The sequence below is a fragment of the Prunus avium genome, chromosome 7 (assembly GCF_965620075.1).
Source record: "Prunus avium chromosome 7, drPruAviu1.hap1.1, whole genome shotgun sequence".
In the NCBI taxonomy this organism is placed as follows: domain Eukaryota; kingdom Viridiplantae; phylum Streptophyta; class Magnoliopsida; order Rosales; family Rosaceae; genus Prunus; species Prunus avium.
In genome coordinates this window covers 12551713-12573671 of record NC_142290.1, presented here as the reverse complement: position 1 = coordinate 12573671, position 21959 = coordinate 12551713, and the positions used below count along the sequence as shown (strand labels likewise).

At 41.4% G+C, this 21959-nt stretch overlaps 1 non-coding gene across 1 annotated transcript; it reads right to left on the bottom strand.

Moving 5' to 3' along the window:
- Positions 1-20398: 20398 nt before the first annotated feature.
- On the bottom strand, positions 20399-20505 carry LOC148293013 (small nucleolar RNA R71). The gene has a single exon (XR_015825942.1). It is a non-coding gene; the product is annotated as a small nucleolar RNA R71 (small nucleolar RNA).
- Positions 20506-21959: the final 1454 nt, after the last annotated feature.

Genomic DNA, 21959 nt, shown 5'->3' with positions numbered 1-21959 from the left:
GAATACACCAACCACTCCAATTAGGAACGAACTGCCGTTGAACTTGAATTGTCCAATTTGGAACACCTATTGATTTCGGAACGAGCCCCAAACTTGGGCAACATCATAATATGGTGGGGGGAGTCATTTGGTGAGTTTTGAGTGAAATCCAATCGCTAGAAGTATGGAATACACCAACCACTGCAATTAGGAACGAACTGCCGTTGAGCTTGAATTATCCAATTTGGAACACCTATTGATTTCGGATCGAGCCCAAAACTTGGGCAACATCATAATATGGTGGGAGGAGTCATTTGGTTAGTTTTGAGTGAAATCCAATCGCTAGAAGTATGTAATACACCATCCAGTCCAATTAGGAACGAACTGTCGTTGGACTTGGATTGTCCAATTTCCCACACCTATTGATTTCAGATCGAGCCCAAAACTTCGGCAACATCATAATATGGTGGGAGGAGTCATTTGGTGAGTTTTGAGTGAAATCCAATCGCTAGAAGTATGGAATACACCAACCACTCCAATTAGGAACGAACTGCCGTTGAACTTGAATTGTCCAATTTGGAACACCTATTGATTTCGGATCGAGCCCAAAACTTGGGCAACATCATAATATGGTGGGAGGAGTCATTTGGTTAGTTTTGAGTGAAATCCAATCGCTACAAGTATGGAATACACCAACCACTCCAATTAGGAACGAACTGCCGTCAAACTTGAATTGTCCAATTTCTCACACCTATTGATTTCGGATCGAGCCCAGAACTTGGGCAACATCATAATATGGTGGGAGGAGTCAATTGGTGAGTTTTGAGTGAAATCCAATCGCTAGAATTATGGAATACAGCAACCACTCCAGTTAGGAACGAACTGCTGTTGAACTTGAATTGGCCAATTTCTCACACCTATTATTTCGGATCGAGCCCAAAACCTGGGCAACATCATAATATGGTGGGAGGAGTCATTTGGTTCGTTTTGAGTGAAATCTAATCGCTAGAAGTATGTAATACACCAACCAGTCCAATTAGGAACGAACTGCCGTTGAACTCTAACTGTCAAATTTGGAAGACCTATTGATTTCGGATCGAGCCCCAAAGTTGGGCAACACCATAATATGGTGGGAGGAGTCATTTGGTGAGTTTTGAGTGAAATCCAATCGCTAGAAGTATGGAATACACCAACCACTCCAGTTAGGAACGAACTGCCGTTGAACTTGAATTCTCCAATTTCTCACACCTATTGATTTCGAATCGAGCCCAAAACTTGGGAAACATCATAATATGGTGGGAGGTGTCATTTGTGAGTTTTGAGTGTAATCCAATCGCTAGAATTATGGAATACAGCAACCACTCCAATTAGGAACGAACTGCCGTTGAACTTGAATTGTCCAATTTCTCACACCTATAGATTTCGGATCGAGCCCCAAACTTGGGCAACCTCATAATATGGTGGGAGGAGTCATTTGGTGAGTTTTGAGTGAAATCCAATCGCTAGAAGTATGGAATACACCAACCACTCCAATTAGGAACGAACTGCCGTTGAAATTGAATTGTCCAATTTCGAACACCTATTGATTTCGGATCGAGCCCCAAACTTGGGCAACATCATAATATGGTGGGAGGAGTCCTTCGGTGAGTTTTGAGTGAAATCCATTCGCTAGAAGTATGGAATACACCAACCACTCCAATTAGGAACGAACAGCCGTTGACCTTGAATTGTCCAATTTCGAACACCTATTGATTTCTTATCGAGCCCAAAACTTGGGCAACATCATAATATGGTGGGAGGAGTCATTTGGTGAGTTTTGAGTGAAATCCAATCGCTAGAAGTATGGAATACACCAACCACTCCAATTAGGAACGAACTGCCGTTGATCTTGAATTGTCCAATTTGGAACACCTATTGATTTCGGATCTAGCCCAAAACTTGGGCAACATCATAATATGGTGGGAGGAGTCATGTGGTGAGTTTTGAGTGAAATCCAATCGCTAGAAGTGTGGAATACACCAACCACTCCAATTAGGAACGAACTGCCGTTGAACTTGAATTGTCCAATTTCTCAAAGCTATTGATTTCGGATCGAGCCCCAAACTTGGGCAACATCATAATATGGTGGGAGGAGTCATTTGGTGAGTTTTGAGTGAAATCCAATCGCTAGAAGTATGGAATACACCAACCACTCCAATTAGGAACGAACTGCCGTTGAACTTGAATTCTCCAATTTCTAACACCTATTGATTTCGGATCGAGCCCTGAACTTGGACAACAACATAATATGGTGGGAGGAGTCATTTGGTGAGTTTTGAGTGAAATCCAATCGCTAGAAGTATGGAATACACCAACCACTCCAACTAGGAACGAACTGCCGTTGAACTTGAATTGTCCAATTTGGAACACCTATTGATTTCGGATCGAGCCCAAAACTTGGGCAACATCAAAATATGGTGGGAGGAGTCATTTGGTGAGTTTTGAGTAAAATCCAATCGCTAGAAGTATGGAATACACCAACCACTTCAATTAGGAACGAACTGCCGTTGAATTTGAATTCTCCAATTTCTCACACCTATTGATTTCGGATCGAGCCCCAAACTTGGGCAACAACATAATATGGTGGGAGGAGTCATTTGGTGAGTTTTGAGTGAAATCCAATCGCTAGAAGTATGGAATACACCAACCACTCCAATTAGGAATGAACTGCCGTTGAATTTGAATTCTCCAATTTCTCACACCTATTGATTTCGGATCGAGCCCCAAACTTGGGCAACAACATAATATGGTGGGAGGAGTCATTTGGTGAGTTTTGAGTGAAATCCAATCGCTAGAAGTATGGAATACACCAACCACTCCAATTAGGAACGAACTGCCGTTGAACTTGAATTATCCAATTTCTAACACCTATTGATTTCGGATCGAGCCCCGAACTTGGACAACAACATAATATGGTGGGAGGAGTCATTTGGTGAGTTTTGAGTGAAATCCAATCGCTAGAAGTATGGAATACACCAACCACTCCAACTAGGAACGAACTGCCGTTGAACTTGAATTGTCCAATTTGGAACACCTATTGATTTCGGATCGAGCCCAAAACTTGGGTAACATCATAATATTGTGGGAGGAGTCATTTGGTGAGTTTTGAGTGAAATCCAACCGCTAGAAGTATGGAATACACCAACCACTCCAATTAGGTACGAACTGCCGTTGAACTTGAATTGTCCAATTTGAAACACCTATTGATTTCGGATCGAGCCAAAAACTTGGGCAACATCATAATATGGTGGGAGGAGTCATTTGGTGAGTTTTGAGTGAAATCCAATTGCTAGAAGTATGGAATAAACCAACCACTCCAACTAGGAACTAACTGCCGTTGAACTTGAATGGTCCAATTTGGAACACCTATTGATTTCGGATCGAGCCCAAAACTTGGGCAACATCAAAATATGGTGGGAGGAGTCATTTGGTGAGTTTTGAGTAAAATCCAATCGCTAGAAGTATGGAATACACCAACCACTTCAATTAGGAACGAACTGCCGTTGAATTTGAATTCTCCAATTTCTCACACCTATTGATTTCGGATCGAGCCCCAAACTTGGGCAACAACATAATATGGTGGGAGGAGTCATTTGGTGAGTTTGGAGTGAAATCCAATCGCTAGAAGTATGGAATACACCAACCACTCCAATTAGGAATGAACTGCCGTTGAATTTGAATTCTCCAATTTCTCACACCTATTGATTTCGGATCGAGCCCCAAACTTGGGCAACAACATAATATGGTGGGAGGAGTCATTTGGTGAGTTTGGAGTGAAATCCAATCGCTAGAAGTATGGAATACACCAACCACTCCAATTAGGAATGAACTGCCGTTGAATTTGAATTCTCCAATTTCTAACACCTATTGATTTCGGATCGAGCCCCAAACTTGGGTAACATCATAATATTGTGGGAGGAGTCATTTGGTGAGTTTTGAGTGAAATCCAATCGCTAGAAGTATGGAATACACCAACCACTCCAACTAGGAACGTACTGCCGTTGAACTTGAATTGTCCAATTTGGAACACCTATTGATTTCGGATCGAGCCCAAAACTTGGGAAACATCAAAATATGGTGGGAGGAGTCATTTGGTGAGTTTTGAGTGAAATCCAATCGCTAGAAGTATGGAATACACCAACCAATTAGGAACGAACTGCCGTTGAATTTGAATTCTCCAATTTCTCACACCTATTGATTTCGGATCGAGCCCCAAACTTGGACAACAACATAATATGGTGGGAGGAGTCATTTGGTGAGTTTTGAGTGAAATCCAATCGCTAGAAGTATGGAATACACCAACCACTCCAATTAGGAACGAACTGCCGTTGAACTTGAATAGTCCAATTTCTCAGACCCATTGATTTCGGATCGAGCCCAAAACTTGGGCAACAACATAATATGGTGGGAGGAGTCATTTGGTGAGTTTTGAGTGAAATCCAATCGCTAGACGTATGGAATACACCAACCACTCCAATTAGGAACGAACTGCCGTTGAACTTGAATTGTCCAATTTGAAACACCTATTGATTTCGGATCGAGCCCAAAACTTGGGCAACATCATAATATGGTGGGAGGAGTCATTTGGTGAGTTTTGAGTGAAATCCAATTGCTAGAAGTATGGAATAAACCAACCACTCCAACTAGGAACGAACTGCCGTTGAACTTGAAAGGTCAAATTTGGAACACCTATTGATTTCGGATCGAGCCCAAAACTTGGGCAACATCAAAATATGGTGGGAGGAGTCATTTGGTGAGTTTTGAGTGAAATCCAATCGCTAGAAGTATGGAATACACCAACCACTCCAACTAGGAACGTACTGCCGTTGAACTTGAATTGTCCAATTTGGAACACCTATTGATTTCGGATCGAGCCCAAAACTTGGGCAACATCAAAATATGGTGGGAGGAGTCATTTGGTGAGTTTTGAGTGAAATCCAATCGCTAGAAGTATGGAATACACCAACCACTACAACTAGGAACGTACTGCCGTTGAACTTGAATTGTCCAATTTGGAACACCTATTGATTTCGGATCGAGCCCAAAACTTGGGCAACATCAAAATATGGTGGGAGGAGTCATTTGGTGAGTTTTGAGTGAAATCCAATCGCTAGAAGTATGGAATACACCAACCACTCCAATTAGGAACGAACTGCCGTTGAATTTGAATTCTCCAATTTCTCACACCTATTGATTTCGGTTCGAGCCCCAAACTTGGGCAACAACATAATATGGTGGGAGGAGTCATTTGGTGAGTTTTGAGAGAAATCCAATCGCTAGAAGTATGGAATACACAAACCACTCCAATTAGGAACGAACTGCCGTTGAATTTGAATTCTCCAATTTCTCACACCTATTGATCTCGGATCGAGCCCCAAACTTGGGCAACAACATAATATGGTGGGAGGAGTCATTTGGTGAGTTTTGAGTGAAATCCAATCGCTAGAAGTATGGAATACACCAACCACTCCAGTTAGGAACGAACTGCCGTTGAACTTGAATTTTCCAATTTCTCACACCTATTGACTTCGGATCGAGCCCAAAACTTGGGCAACCTCATAATATGGTGGGAGGAATCATTTGGTTAGTTTTGAGTGAAATCCAATCGCTAGAAGTGTGGAATACACCAACCACTCCCATTAGGAACGAACTGCCGTTGAACTTAAATTGTCCAATTTCTCACACCTATTGATTTCAGATCGAACCCCAAACTTGGGCAACATCATAATATGGTGGGAGGAGTCATTTGGTTAGTTTCGAGTGAAATCCAATCGCTAGAAGTATTGAATACACCAATCACTCGAATTAGGAACGAACTGCCGTTGAACTTGAATTGTCCAATTTCTCACACCTATTGATTTCAGATCGAACCCCAAACTTGGGCAACAACATAATATGGTGGGAGGAGTCATTGGGTGAGTTTTGAGTGAAATCCAATCGCTAGAAGTATTGAATACACCAATCACTCCAATTAGGAACGAACTGCCGTTGAACTTGAATTGTCCAATTTGGAACACCTATTGATATCGGATCGAGCCCAAAACTTGGGCAACATCATTATATGGTGGGAGGAGTCATTTGGTGAGTTTTGAGTGAAATCCAATCGCTAGAAGTATGGAATACACCAACCACTCCAATTAGGAACGAACTGCCGTTGTACTTGAATTGTCCAATTTCTCACACCTATTGATTTCGGATTGAGCCCAAAACTTGGGTAACATCATAATATGGTGGGAGGAGTCATTTGGGGAGTTTTGAGTGAAATCCAATCGCTAGAAGTATGGAATACACCAACCACTCCAATTAGGAACGAACTGCCGTTGAACTTGAATAGTCCAATTTCTCAGACCTATTGATTTCAGATCGAGCCCAAATTCGGGCAACAACATAATATGGTCGGAGGAGTCATTTGTTGAGTTTTGAGTGAAATCAATTCGCTAGAAGTATGGAATACACCAACCACTCCAATTAGGAACGAACTGCCGTTGAACTTGAATTGTCCAATTTGGAACACCTATTGATTTCGGATCTAGCCCAAAACTTGGGCAACATCATAAGATGGTGGGAGGAGTCATTTGGTGAGTTTTGAGTGAAATCCAATCGCTAGAAGTATGGAATACACCAACCACTCCAGATAGGAACGAACTGCCGTTGAACTTGAATTGTCCAATTTCTCACACCTAATGACTTCGGATCGAGCCCAAAACTTGGGCAACAACATAATATGGTGGGAGGAGTCATGTGGTTAGTTTTGAGTGAAATCCAATCGCTAGAAGTATGGAATACACCGACCACTCCAATTAGGAACGAACTGCCGTTGAACTTGAATTGTCCAATTTGGAACACCTATTGATATCGGATCGAGCCCAAAACTTGGGCAACATCATTATATGGTGGGAGGAGTCATTTGGCGAGTTTTGAGTGAAATCCAATCGCTAGAAGTATGGAATACACCAACCACTCCAATTAGGAACGAACTGCTGTTGAACTTGAATTGTCCAATTTCTCACACCTATTAATTTCGGATCGAGCCCAAAACTTGGGCAACATCATAATATGGTGGGAGGAGTCATTTGGTGAGTTTTGAGTGAAATCCAATCGCTAGAAGTATGGAATACACCAACCACTCCAATTTGGAACGAACTTCCGTTGAACTTGAATTGTCCAATTTCTCACACCTATTGATTTCGGATCGAGCCCAAAACTTGGGTAACATCATAATATGGTGGGAGGAGTCATTTGGTGAGTTTTGAGTGAAATCCAATCGCTAGAAGTATGGAATACACCAACCACTCCAAGTTGGAACGAACTGCCGTTGAACTTGAATTGTCCAATTTGGAACACCTATTGATTTCGGATCGAGCCCAAAACTTGGGCAACATCAAAATATGGTGGGAGGAGTCATTTGGTGAGTTTTGAGTGAAATCCAATCGCTAGAAGTATGGAATACACAAACCACTCCAATTAGGAACGAACTGCCGTTGAACTTGAATTCTCCAATTTCACACACCTATTGATTTCGGATCGAGCCCCAAACTTGGGGAACAACATAATATGGTGGGAGGAGTCATTTGGTGAGTTTTGAGTGAAATCCAATCGCTAGAAGTATGGAATACACCAACCACTCCAATTAAGAACGAACTGCCGTTGAACTTGAATAGTCCAATTTCTCAGACCTATTGATTTCATATCGAGCCCAAAACTTGGGCAAAAACACAACATGGTGGGAGGAGTCATTTGGTGAGTTTTGAGTGAAATCCAATCGCTAGAAGTATGGAATACACCAACCAGTCCAATTAGGAACGAACTGCCGTTGAAATTGAATTGTCCAATTTGGAACACCTGTTGATTTCGGATCTAGCCCAAACCTTGGGCAACATCATAATATGGTGGGAGGAGTCATTTGGTGAGTTTTGAGTGAAATCCAATCGCTAGAAGTATGGAATACACCAACCACTCCAGATAGGAACGAACTGCCGTTAAACTTGAATTGTCCAATTTCTCACACCTATTGACTTCGGATCGAGCCCAAAACTTGGGCAACATCATAATATGGTGGGAGGAGTCATTTGGTTAGTTTTGAGTGAAATCCAATCGCTAGAAGTATGGAATACACCGACCACTCCAATTAGGAACGAACTGCCGTTGAACTTGAATTGTCCAATTTGGAACACCTATTGATATCGGATCGAGCCCAAAACTTGGGCAACATCATTATATGGTGGGAGGAGTCATTTGGTGAGTTTTGAGTGAAATCAAATCGCTAGAAGTATGGAATACACCAACCACTCCAATTAGGAACGCACTGCCGTTGAACTTGAATTCTCCAATTTCACACACCTATTCATTTCGGATCGAGCCCCAAACTTGGGCAACAACATAATATGGTGGGAGGAGTCATTTGGTGAGTTTTGAGTGAAATCCAATCGCTAGAAGTATCCACTCCCATTAGGAACGAACTGCCGTTGAACTTGAATTGTCCAATTTCTCACACCTATTGATTTCGGATCGAACCCCAAACTTGTGCAACATCATAATATGGTGGGAGGAGTCATTTGGTGAGTTTTGTGTGAAATCAAATCGCTAGAAGTATGGAATACACCAACCACTCCAAGTAGGAACGAACTGTCGTTGAACTTGAATTGTCCAATTTGGAACACCTATTGATTTCGGATCGATCCCAAAACGTGGGCAACAACATAATATGGCGGGAGGAGTCATTTGGGGAGTTTTGAGTGAAATCCAATCGCTAGAAGTATAGAATACCCCAACCACTCCAATTAGGAACGAACTGGCATTGAACTTGAATTGTCCAATTTGGAACACCTATTCATTTCGGATCAAGGCCAAAACTTGGGCAACATCATAATATGGTGGGAGGAGTGATTTGGTGAGTTTTGAGTGAAATCCAATCGCTAGAAGTATGGACTACACCAACCCGTCCAATTAGGAACGAACTGCCGTTGAACTTGAATTGTCCAATTTCTCACACCTATTGATTTTGGATCGAGCCCAAAACTTGGGCAACAACATAATATGGTGGGAGGAGTCATTTGGTGAGTTTTGAGTGAAATCCAATCGCTAGAAGTATGGAATACAACAACTACTCCGATTAGGAACGAACTGTCGTTGAAATTGAATTGACCAAGTTCTCACACCTATTGATTTCGGATCGAGCCCAAAACTTGGGCAATCTCATAATATGGTGGGAGGAGTCATTTGGTGAGTTTTGAGTGAAATCCAATCGCAAGAAGTATGGAATACACCAACCACTCCAATTAGGAACCAACTGCCGTTGAACTTGAATTGTCCAATTTGTAAGACCTATTCATTTCGGATTGAGCCCAAAACTTGGGCAACATCATAATATGGTGGGAGGAGTCATTTGGTGAGTTTTGAGTGAAATCCAATCGCTAGAAGTATGGAATACACCAACCACTCCGATTAGGAACGAACTGCCATTGAACTTGAATTGTCCAATTTCTCACACCTATTGATTTCGGATCGAGCCCCAAACTTGGGCAACATCATAATTTGGTGGGAGGAGTCATTTGGTGAGTTTTGAGTGAAATCCAATCGCTAGAAGTATGCAATACACCAACCAGTCCAATTAGGAACGAACTGCCGTTGAACTTGAATTGTCCAATTTGGAAGACCTATTCATTTCGGATCGAGGCCAAAACTTGGGCAACATCATAATATGGTCGGAGGAGTCATTGGGTGAGTTTTGAGTGAAATCCAATCGCTAGAAGTATTGAATACTCCAATCACTCCAATTAGGAACGAACTGCCGTTGAACTTGAATTGTCCAATTTGGAACACCTATTGATTTCGGATCGAGCCCAAAACTTGGGCAACATCATAATATGGTGGGAGGAGTCATTTGGTTAGTTTTGTGTGAAATCCAATCGCTAGAAGTATGGAATACACCAACTACTCCGATTAGGAACGAACTGCCATTGAACTTGAATTGTCCAATTTCTCACACCTATTGAATTCGGACCGAGCCCCAGACTTGGGCAACATCATAATATGGTGGGAGGAGTCATTGGGTGAGTTTTGAGTGAAATCCAATCGCTAGAAGTATTGAATACACCAATCACTCCAATTAGGAACGAACTGCCGTTGAACTTGAATTGTCCAATTTGGAACACCTATTGATATCGGATCGAGCCCAAAACTTGGGCAACATCATGATATGGTGGGAGGAGTCATTTGGTGAGTTTTGAGTGAAATCCAATCGCTAGAAGTATGGAATACACCAACCACTCCAATTAGGAACGAACTGCCGTTGTACTTGAATTGTCCAATTTCTCACACCTATTGATTTCGGATCGAGCCCAAAACTTGGGTAACATCATAATATGGTGGGAGCAGTCATTTGGGGAGTTTTGAGTGAAATCCAATCGCTAGAAGTATGGAATACACCAACCACTCCAATTAGGAACGAACTGCCGTTGAACTTGAATAGTCCAATTTCTCAGACCTATTGATTTCAGATCGAGCCCAAATTCGGGCAACAACATAATATGGTGGGAGGAGTCATTTGGTGAGTTTTGAGTGAAATCAAATCGCTAGAAGTATGGAATACACCAACCACTGCAATTAGGAACGAACTGCTGTTGAACTTGAATTGTCCAATTTGGAACACCTATTGATTTCGGATCTAGCCCAAAACTTGGGCAACATCATAATATGGTGGGAGGAGTCATTTGGTGAGTTTTGAGTGAAATCCAATCGCTAGAAGTCTGGAATACACCAACCACTCCAATTCAGAACGAACTGCCGTTGAACTTGAATTGTCCAATTTCTCACACCTATTGATTTCGGATCGAGCCCCAAACTTGGGCAACATCATAATATGGTGGGAGGAGTCATTTGGTGAGTTTTGAGTGAAATCCAATCGCTAGAAGTATGGAATACACCAACCACTCCAATTAGGAACGAACTGCCGTTGAACTTGAATTGTCCAATTTGGAACACCTATTGATTTCGGATCTATCCCAAAACTTGGGCAACATCATAATATGGTGGGAGGAGTCATGTGGTGAGTTTTGTGTGAAATCCAATCGCTAGAAGTGTGGAATACACCAACCACTCCCATTAGGAACGAACTGCCGTTGAATTTGAATTCTCCAATTTCTCACAAATATTGATTTCGGATCGAGCCCAAAACTTGGGCAACATCAAAATATGGTGGGAGGAGTCATGTGGTGAGTTTTGAGTGAAATCCAATCACTAGAAGTATGGAATACACCAACCACTCCAATTAGGAACGAACTGCCGTTGAATTTGAAGTCTCCAATTTCTCACACCTATTGACTTCGGATCGAGCCCCAAACTTGGGCAACAACATAATATAGTGGGAGGAGTCATTTGGTGAGTTTTGAGTGAAATCCAATCGCTAGAAGTATGGAATACACCAACCACTCCAATTACGAACGAACTGCCGTTGAATTTGAATTCTCCAATTTCTCACACCTATTGATTTCGGATCGAGCCCCAAACTTGGGCAACAACATAATATGGTGGGAGGAGTCATTTGGTGAGTTTTGAGTGAAATCCAATCGCTAGAAGTATGGAATACACCAACCACACCAATTAGGAACGAACTGCCGTTGAATTTGAATTCTCCAATTTCTCACACCTATTAATTTCGGATCGAGCCCCAAACTTGGACAACAACAAAATATGGTGGGAGGAGTCATTTGGTGAGTTTTGAGTGAAATCCAATCGCTAGAAGTATGGAATACACCAACCACTCCAATTAGGAACGAACTGTCGTTGAACTTGAATAGTCCAATTTCTCAGACCCATTGATTTCGGATCGAGCCCAAAACTTGGGCAACAACATAATATGGTGGGAGGAGTCATTTGGTGAGTTTTGAGTGAAATCCAATCGCTAGAAGTATGGAATACACCAACCACTCCAATTAGGAACGAACTGCCGTTTAACTTGAATAGTCCAATTTCTCAGACCCATTGATTTCGGATCGAGCCCAAAACTTGGGCAACAACATAATATGGTGGGAGGAGTCATTTGGTGAGTTTTGAGTGAAATCCAATCGCTAGACGTATGGAATACACCAACCACTCCAATTAGGAACGAACTGCCGTTGAACTTGAATTGTCCAATTTGAAACACCTATTGATTTCGGATCGAGCCCAAAACTTGGGCAACATCATAATATGGTGGGAGGAGTCATTTGGTGAGTTTTGAGTGAAATCCAATTGCTAGAAGTATGGAATAAACCAACCACTCCAACTAGGAACGAACTGCCGTTGAACTTGAATGGTCCAATTTGGAACACCTATTGATTTCGGATCGAGCCCAAAACTTGGGCAACATCAAAATATGGTGGGAGGAGTCATTTGGTGAGTTTTGAGTGAAATCCAATCGCTAGAACTATGGAATACACCAACCACTCCAATTAGGAACGAACTGCCGTTGAATTTGAATTCTCCAATTTCTCACACCTATTGATTTCGGATCGAGCCCCAAACTTGGGCAACAACATAATATGGTGGGAGGAGTCATTTGGTGAGTTTTGAGTGAAATCCAATCGCTAGAAGTATGGAATACACCAACCACTCCAATTAGGAACGAACTGCCGTTGAATTTGAATTCTCCAATTTCTCACACCTATTGATTTCGGATCGAGCCCCAAACTTGGGCAACAATATAATATGGGGGGAGGAGTCATTTGGTGAGTTTTGAGTGAAATCCAATCGCTAGAAGTATGGAATACACCAACCACTCCAATTAGGAACGAACTGCCGTTGAATTTGAATTCTCCAATTTCTCACACCTATTGATTTCGGATCGAGCCCCAAACTTGGGCAACAACATAATATGGTGGGAGGAGTCATTTGGTGAGTTTTGAGTGAAATCCAATCGCTAGAAGTATGGAATACACCAACCACTCCAATTAGGAACGAACTGCCGTTGAATTTGAATTCTCCAATTTCTCACACCTATTGATTTCGGATCGAGCCCCAAACTTGGGCAACAACATAATATGGTGGGAGGAGTCATTTGGTGAGTTTTGAGTGAAATCCAATCGCTAGAAGTATGGAATACACCAACCACTCCAATTAGGAACGAACTGCCGTTGAACTTGAATAGTCCAATTTCTCAGACCCATTCATTTCGGATCGAGCCCCAAACTTGGGCAACAACATAATATGGTGGGAGGAGTCATTTGGTGAGTTTTGAGTGAAATCCAATCGCTAGAAGTGTGGAATACACCAACCACTCCCATTAGGAACTAACTGCCGTTGAACTTAAATTGTCCAATTTCGCACACCTATTGATTTCGGATCGAACCCCAAACTTGGGCAACATCATAATATGGTGGGAGGAGTCATTGGGTGAGTTTTGAGTGAAATCCAATCGCTAGAAGTATTGAATACACCAATCACTCCAATTAGGAACGAACTGCCGTTGAACTTGAATTGTCCAATTTGGAACACCTATTGATTTCGGATCGAGCCCAAAACTTGGGCAACATCATAATATGGTGGGAGGAGTCATTTGGTGAGTTTTGAGTGAAATCCAATCGCTAGAAGTGTGGAATACACCAACCACTCCCATTAGGAACTAACTGCCGTTGAACTTAAATTGTCCAATTTCGCACACCTATTGATTTCGGATCGAACCCCAAACTTGGGCAACATCATAATATGGTGGGAGGAGTCATTGGGTGAGTTTTGAGTGAAATCCAATCGCTAGAAGTATTGAATACACCAATCACTCCAATTAGGAACGAACTGCCGTTGAACTTGAATTGTCCAATTTGGAACACCTATTGATTTCGGATCGAGCCCAAAACTTGGGCAACATCATAATATGGTGGGAGGAGTCATTTGGTGAGTTTTGAGTGAAATCCAATCGCTAGAAGTATGGAATACACCAACCACTCCAATTAGGAACGAACTGCCGTTGAACTTGAATTGTCCAATTTGGAACACCTATTGATTTCGGATCTAGCCCAAAACTTGGGCAACATCATAATATGGTGGGAGGATTCAAGTGGTGAGTTTTGAGTGAAATCCAATCGCTAGAAATATGGAATACACCAACCACTCCAGATTGGAACGAACTGCCGTTGTACTTGAATTGTCCAATTTCTCACACCTATTGATTTCGGATCGAGCCCAAAACTTGGGTAACATCATAATATGGTGGGAGGAGTAATTTGGGGAGTTTTGAGTGAAATCCAATCGCTAGAAGTATGGAATACACCAACCACTCCAATTAGGAACGAACTGCCGTTGAACTTGAATAGTCCAATTTCTCAGACCTATTGATTTCAGATCGAGCCCAAATTCGGGCAACAACATAATATGGTGGGAGGAGTCATTTGGTGAGTTTTGAGTGAAATCAAATCGCTAGAAGTATGGAATACACCAACCACTCCAATTAGGAATGAACTGCCGTTGAACTTGAATTGTCCAATTTGGAACACCTATTGATTTCGGATCTAGCCCAAAACTTGGGCAACATCATAATATGGAGGGAGGAGTCATTTGGTGAGTTTTGAGTGAAATCCAATCGCTAGAAGTATGGAATACACCAACCACTCCAGATAGGAACGTACTGCCGTTGAACTTGAATTGTCCAATTTCTCACACCTATTGACGTCGGATCGAGCCCAAAACTTGGGCAACATCATAATATTGTGGGAGGAGTCATTTGGTTAGTTTTGAGTGAAATCCAATTGCTAGAAGTATGGAATACACCGACCACCCCAATTAGGAACGAACTGCCGTTGAACTTGAATTGTCCAATTTCTCACACCTATTGATTTCGGATCGAGCCCAAAACTTGGGTAACATCATAATATGGTGGGAGGAGTCATTTGGTGAGTTTTGAGTGAAATCCAATCGCTAGAAGTGTGGAATACACCAACCACTCTAGATAGGAACGAACTGCCGTTGAACTTGAATTGTCCAATTTCTCACACCTATTAATTTCGGATCGAGCCCAAAACTTGGGCAACACCGTAATATGGTGGGAGGAGTCATTTGGTGAGTTTTGAGTGAAATCCAATCGCTAGAAGTATGGAATACACCAACCAGTCCAATTAGGAACGAACTGCCGTTGAACTTGAATTGTCCAATTTGGAACACCTATTGATATCGGATCGAGCCCAAAACTTGGGCAACATCATTATATGGTGGGAGGAGTCATTTGGTGAGTTTTGAGTGAAATCCAATCGCTAGAAGTATGGAATACACCAACCACTCCAATTAGGAACGAACTGCCGTTGAACTTGAATTGTCCAATTTCTCACACCTATTGATTTCGGATTGAGCCCAAAACTTGGGTAACATCATAATATGGTGGGAGGAGTCATTTGGTGAGTTTTGAGTGAAATCCAATCGCTAGAAGTATGGAATACACCAACTACTCCAAGTTGGAACGAACTGCCGTTGAACAAGAATTGTCCAATTTTGAACACCTATTGATTCCGGATCGAGCCCAAAACTTGGGCAACATCAAAATATGGTGGGAGGAGTCATTTGGTGAGTTTTGAGTGAAATCCAATTGCTAGAAGTATGGAATAAACCAACCACTCCAACTAGGAACGAACTGCCGTTGAACTTGAATGGTCCAATTTGGAACACCTATTGATTTCGGATCGAGCCCAAAACTTGGGCAACATCAAAATATGGTGGGAGGAGTCATTTGGTGAGTTTTGAGTGAAATCCAATCGCTAGAAGTATGGAATACACCAACCACTCTAGATAGGAACGAACTGCCGTTGAACTTGAATTGTCCAATTTCTCACACCTATTAATTTCGGATCGAGCCCAAAACTTGGGCAACATGGTAATATGGTGGGAGGAGTCATTTGGTGAGTTTTGAGTGAAATCCAATCGCTAGAAGTATGGAATACACGAACCACTCCAATTAGGAACGAACTGCCGTTGAACTTGAATTCTCCAATTTCACACACCTATTGATTTCGGATCGAGCCCCAAACTTGGGCAACAACATAATATGGTGGGAGGAGTCATTTGGTGAGTTTTGAGTGAAATCCAATCGCTAGAAGTATGGAATACACCAACCAGTCCAATTAGGAACGAACTGCCGTTGAACTTGAATTGTCCAATTTGGAACACCTATTGATTTCGGATCTAGCCCAAAACTTGGGCAACATCATAATATGGTGGGAGGAGTCATTTGGTGAGTTTTGAGTGAAATCCAATCGCTAGAAGTATGGAATACACCAACCACTCTAGATAGGAACGAACTGCCGTTGAACTTGAATTGTCCAATTTCTCACACCTATTGACTTCGGATCGAGCCCAAAACTTGGGCAACATCATAATATGGTGGGAGGAGTCATTTGGTTAGTTTTGTGTGAAATCCAATCGCTAGAAGTATGGAATACACTGACCACTACAATTTGGAACGAACTGTCGTTGAACTTGAATTGTCCAATTTGGAACACCTATTGATATCGGATCGAGCCCAAAACTTGGGCAACATCATTATATGGTGGGAGGAGTCATTTGGTGAGTTTTGAGTGAAATCCAATCGCTAGAAGTATGGTATACACAAACCACACCCATTAGGAACGAACTGCCGTTGAACTTGAATTGTCCAATTTCTCACACCTATTGATTTCGGATCGAACCCCAAACTTGTGCAACATCATAATATGGTGGGAGGAGTCATTTGGTGAGTTTTGTGTGAAATCAAATCGCTAAAAGTATGGAATACACCAACCACTCCAATTAGGAACGAACTGTCGTTGAACTTGAATTGTCCAATTTGGAACACCTATTGATTTCGGATCGAGCCCAAAACGTGGGCAACAACATAATATGGTGGGAGGAGTCATTTGGTGAGTTTTGAGTGAAATCCAATCGCTAGAAGTATAGAATACCCCAACCACTCCAATTAGGAACGAACTGGCATTGAACTTGAATTGTCCAATTTGGAACACCTATTGATTTCGGATCTAGCCCAAAACTTGGGCAACATCATAATATGGTGGGAGGAGTGATTTGGTGAGTTTTGAGTGAAATCCAATCGCTAGAAGTATGGAATACACCAACCACTCTAGATAGGAACGAACTGCCGTTGAACTTGAATTGTCCAATTTCTCACACCTATTGACTTCGGATCGAGCCCAAAACTTGGGCAACATCATAATATGGTGGGAGGAGTCATTTGGTTAGTTTTGTGTGAAATCCAATCGCTAGAAGTATGGAATACACCGACCACTCCAATTTGGAACGAACTGCCGTTGAACTTGAATTGTCCAATTTGGAACACCTATTGATATCGGATCGAGCCCAAAACTTGGGCAACATCATTATTGATCGGTTCATAATTGTATATCATTTTGTACCCTTCTAGCTTATGATTTGGTTATGTTTTTGAGTTAAACTTGTGCTTTTAATCCTTTTTGTGTTTATCTTTCAGTTAATTGACATTTAGGTAACAATGATGACTTTGGATAGGAAATGATGCAATCCATGCATGTTAAGGGCTGATTGGCATATGAGGAATATGAGCTTAAAGACAAACACATTTTGGCTACAGCTCCTTTCCAGCCCAATTTCGTAGGTCAGCTTCTTGTCCTTGGATCAGCATGCTATGGGGCTTGGATGAGGTGAAGATCTTCATGAAACTTGTTCCAATGGGTGTATAGTACAACATATCCAAATTTCAGCCCAATTGGACATTTGTGGAGTGCTCAGCCCGCCCGACACTCAACCTTGCTCAGCAGGATTTGCAGCTGCCAGCTTTGAGCCTTGTCTCCTCCTTTAAGCCATGTGCCTCACCCATGCTGCAACTGACTTTGGATCCAACATAATGAGTGAAGTGGGGAGGCATTCCAGCTATGAAAGTCTAAAGGATCAAGTTGGTGCATGCTGGAGTTATTATAGAGAAAGCATGTGCATGCATGTAAAGCATAAATGAAATGAAGTCAATTCCAGTCTCTGTTCGGCAGCCAAATTGCAAGGCCCAAAACGCATACTTCTACTACTCCGATGGGAATACTTTCTTCATAGAAGTTGTTCCAATGGGTGTCTACTATAACATATCCAAATTTGAGCCCCATTGGATAAGTTTTGAAACCTCTGGCCTTCCTACACCAAGTCTGGTTCAGAAGACTCGTTTTTGTTCAACAACCAAAAGAAGACCACATGGGTTGGCAGCAAAAGGCAGCCACAATTGATCACCTTTGATCCCATGTGAAGAAAGCTTGAGGTGCAGCAAAAGAAGTATGGGATGAGATTGATTCCAACAACACTAACATAGACAAGATGAAGTGTGAGTTATGGGTTGTATTAAAAGAGGAATGGTGGTGTTGGATTTCATCATGTTGTTCCTCCCTCTTAGCCCTATAAATAGAGAAGCCTTCAAGCTTCATAAATCACACCCCAAGGGGGGGAGCTCTCAAACACTTCTCTAGAGCTCCCTTTCCTTCTCTCCCTCAAATTCTCTTAGTTTCCTTTCAAGTTGTCAATTGTTGTAACAAAATGAGTTTACTAAATTTTCTTTCAAGTTTTCTTAGTTCCACTTTACTTTTATTGTAATGTACATTCTTTCTTAAGTATTCAAGTTTAATTAGTTTCCAAGTTTCAATTATGGTTTTTGTTCTTATTCATTATGCTTATAAGTTAATATGCTAGTTTGAATGATTGATCACCATTTAGGCTTGCATGTTAGCTATCTTGGTTTGAATTAAGAGTAGACACCATGCTTTAATTCGAATTGAACTATGGATAGGAAGAGTATGTATGGACATTCGACAACAGGGATTAGATACATACTTGGTTGTTTAAAATGTTCTTCTATGCTTAATGGGTTCCTAATGCTTAGTTTTAGGTTAGACAACAAATGATCAAATTAGGGAATTAGGAACACAAGGTTTTGACCAAACACCATGGCTTAATCATACTTTAGCTAGAATCAATCCATTAATCTAATTGAACTTGGGAACTTATTTGCTTGAGTTATTTCCTTTTTTCTTGTTTTATTTATTTTCTTTTTCATTTCTGTTTTATGTAGGGGAAATGAATTGGATCATTCAATCACCAATCCTCGTGGGATCGACCTCGCACTTACATATGCTATACTACCAAACGGCTCGTGCACTTGCGAGTATCACAAGTTGAGGATGCAGCTGAATCTATTTTGGTGCAGCTGAATCGAAGCAACAAGTTTTTGGCGCCGTTGCCGGGGATCGGTAACATTGTTTGATTCTATTTGATTTTCCTACTTTTTATTTATTTATAATGTCTAAAGTCTACTTAGTTCTCTATTGTTCATTCCTAATCCTTTTAATTCCATTTCAAGTTTGTGTGTTGGTTTTAGCAATTTATGACAGCTTAATAAAAATGGAGAGAGATGGCAACCTCAATCGGTTCATAATTGTATATCATTTTGTACCCTTCTAGCCCCCATTCGAGTGCGTGTGTGGTGCTAGGATTCTGTCCTAGACCTTGCCAATTGTTAGTTAGTTTGTTTCTTTGTTTTCAGTTTTTCCATCATTCTAAGTAGTTTAACTTGCAACCAAGTTACCATTCTCCGTGGGATCGACCTCGTATTTCATAAGCTATACTATAAATGGTTCGTGCACTTGCGAGAATTGAAGTTTCTATTTTTAATAACTCATTTTAGTTGTTAGGAATAGGCTCAACAAGTTTTTGGCGCCGTTGCCGGGGAACCGGTAACGATGGTGCTATAGTTAGATTACTTTGAGTGTTTTTGTTTTTGTTTTCGTTGGTTTTTATTTCTGTATTCTGTTTTTCTTTTTAGTTGTTATCTCCATTTGAAGGCACTAATTGGTTTCTTGTGTGTGCATATATGTCCGAATCTGATTCTGAGCCAATTTCACCAGGAACTTTTGCTGTACGTGTTGGTTTGAGGAGGAATTATAGTTCTTTAAGTGCTGAATCTGAGAGCTACGAATCTGAAGGTTCAAGCAAGATGGCAGAGATTCCAAACAACAACAATAATGATGAAGGAGGTGGTGCGCTTGTTGTCCAACCTAGGAAACCCCTGCGTGAATTTTCCATCCCCAAAGTCACTGATCAACCTTCGTGCATCGTCTATCCTCAACTCACAATTGACAGGTTTGAGCTTAGAAGTGGTATGATTCATCTTCTTCCAACTTATTATGGTAATACCACTGAGGATCCTTACATGCATGTTAAGCAATTCTTTGAAATATGTGCTACAATCAAAATTCAAGGACTTGATGATGAGCAGATTAAGATGAGGCTATTCCCATTCAGTTTAAAAGATAAGGCTAAGTCATGGTTATACTCTTTGCCTAATGCTTCAATTCGTACTTGGGATGAGCTTTCTAATAAGTTTTTGCAGAAATTCTTTCCAGCTCAAAAGACTAACAAGATTAGAAAGGAAATTCTTGGTTTCACACAAAGAGAAGGAGAAGCTTTTCATGAATGCTGGGAGAGGTACAAGGAGATGATGAGTTCTTGCCCACACCACAATATAGAGAGTTGGATGCAAATGCAATCTTTCTATGAAGGTTTGCTTGATTCCGAAAGGATGATGGTAGATGCAACAAGTGGAGAAGGACTGATGAACAAAACAGCAGATGAGGCTTTTACTCTCTTTGAATCTTTGAGTACCAACTCTCAACAATGGAGCTACAATAAAGGAAGAGGAGCTCCTATGAAAGCTGTGGTCTCTGAGGTAAGTACTAATAATGAGATTAATGCAAAACTTGATGTTATGTGTTCTTTGCTTCAACAGGCAGTGACTGGCCCTCTAGGAAGCAAAGAGGAAGTTCAAGACCAATCTTTTGCAAAGCACATGCTAGAGCAAGCAAATGCCCTTCAAGGAAGGAATCCTCATAATGATCCTTACTCAAACACATACAATCCGGGGTGGAGAAATCATCCTAATTTCAGGTGGAGCAATAATTCAAATGTGCAACAAACTCAAGGACCTCCCCCAGGATTTCAAATACAACAAAGGCAATTCCAGCAAGCTCCCCAACAAGTACAAGAGCAAAGGGGTGATCAAATGGGAGAATTGCAAGACATGTTCAAGAAGTTCATGGGGCAACAGATGCAAACCAATCAGAATCTTCAAAATGCAGTGAACAAACTAGAAGTGCAAGTTGGGCAGATTGCATCCTCCATGAGCAATAGAGCATCCGGAACTTTTCCAAGCCAAACGGAGGTGAATCCAAGGCATCATGAGCAAGTTAAAGCAGTGCACATCTTGAGAAGTGGTAAACAAGTTGATAATAAGGTTGGAGATGCCAATGAAGAGCAAGAAGATGGAGAAAACGTGGAGATCATTCAGCCACCACAAGGGCAGCCCACAGGTTCCACCAAACAGCCCCTCAATTCTCTTGGAAAGAGCACAGGCCCTAAGGTATCATCTAATGCTAATCAAGTTCCAATTTCATCTAATGCTTTTAGGCCTATTGCACCCTTTCCCAGCAGGTTATCAAAGTCAAAGAAAGATCAAGGCTTGGATGAGATAATGGAAATATTCAAGAAAGTGCAAATCAACATCCCATTGCTCAATGCCATTGCTCAGATTCCAAAATATGCAAAATTTTTGAAGGATCTATGCACTAACAAGAGGAGATTCAAAGAGCATGAACAGGTTGCATTAAGTGAAGAGGTTAGTGCAGTCTTACAAAGAAAGCTACCTCCAAAGCTAAAGGATCCAGGTTCATTTTCTATACCTTGTATAGTTGGTGATTTTAAGTTTCAAAAAGCTTTGCTTGATCTTGGTGCATCCATTAACCTTATGCCATATCATGTTTATGAGAAACTTAACCTTGGTGAGTTGCAAGCCACATCTGTGAGCATTCAATTGGCAGATAGAACTATCAGGTACCCTAGGGGCATTCTAGAAGATGTTTTGGTGAAAGTAGAAGAGCTGATTTTGCCAGCTGATTTCTTGGTGTTGGAAATGGAAGAAGCAC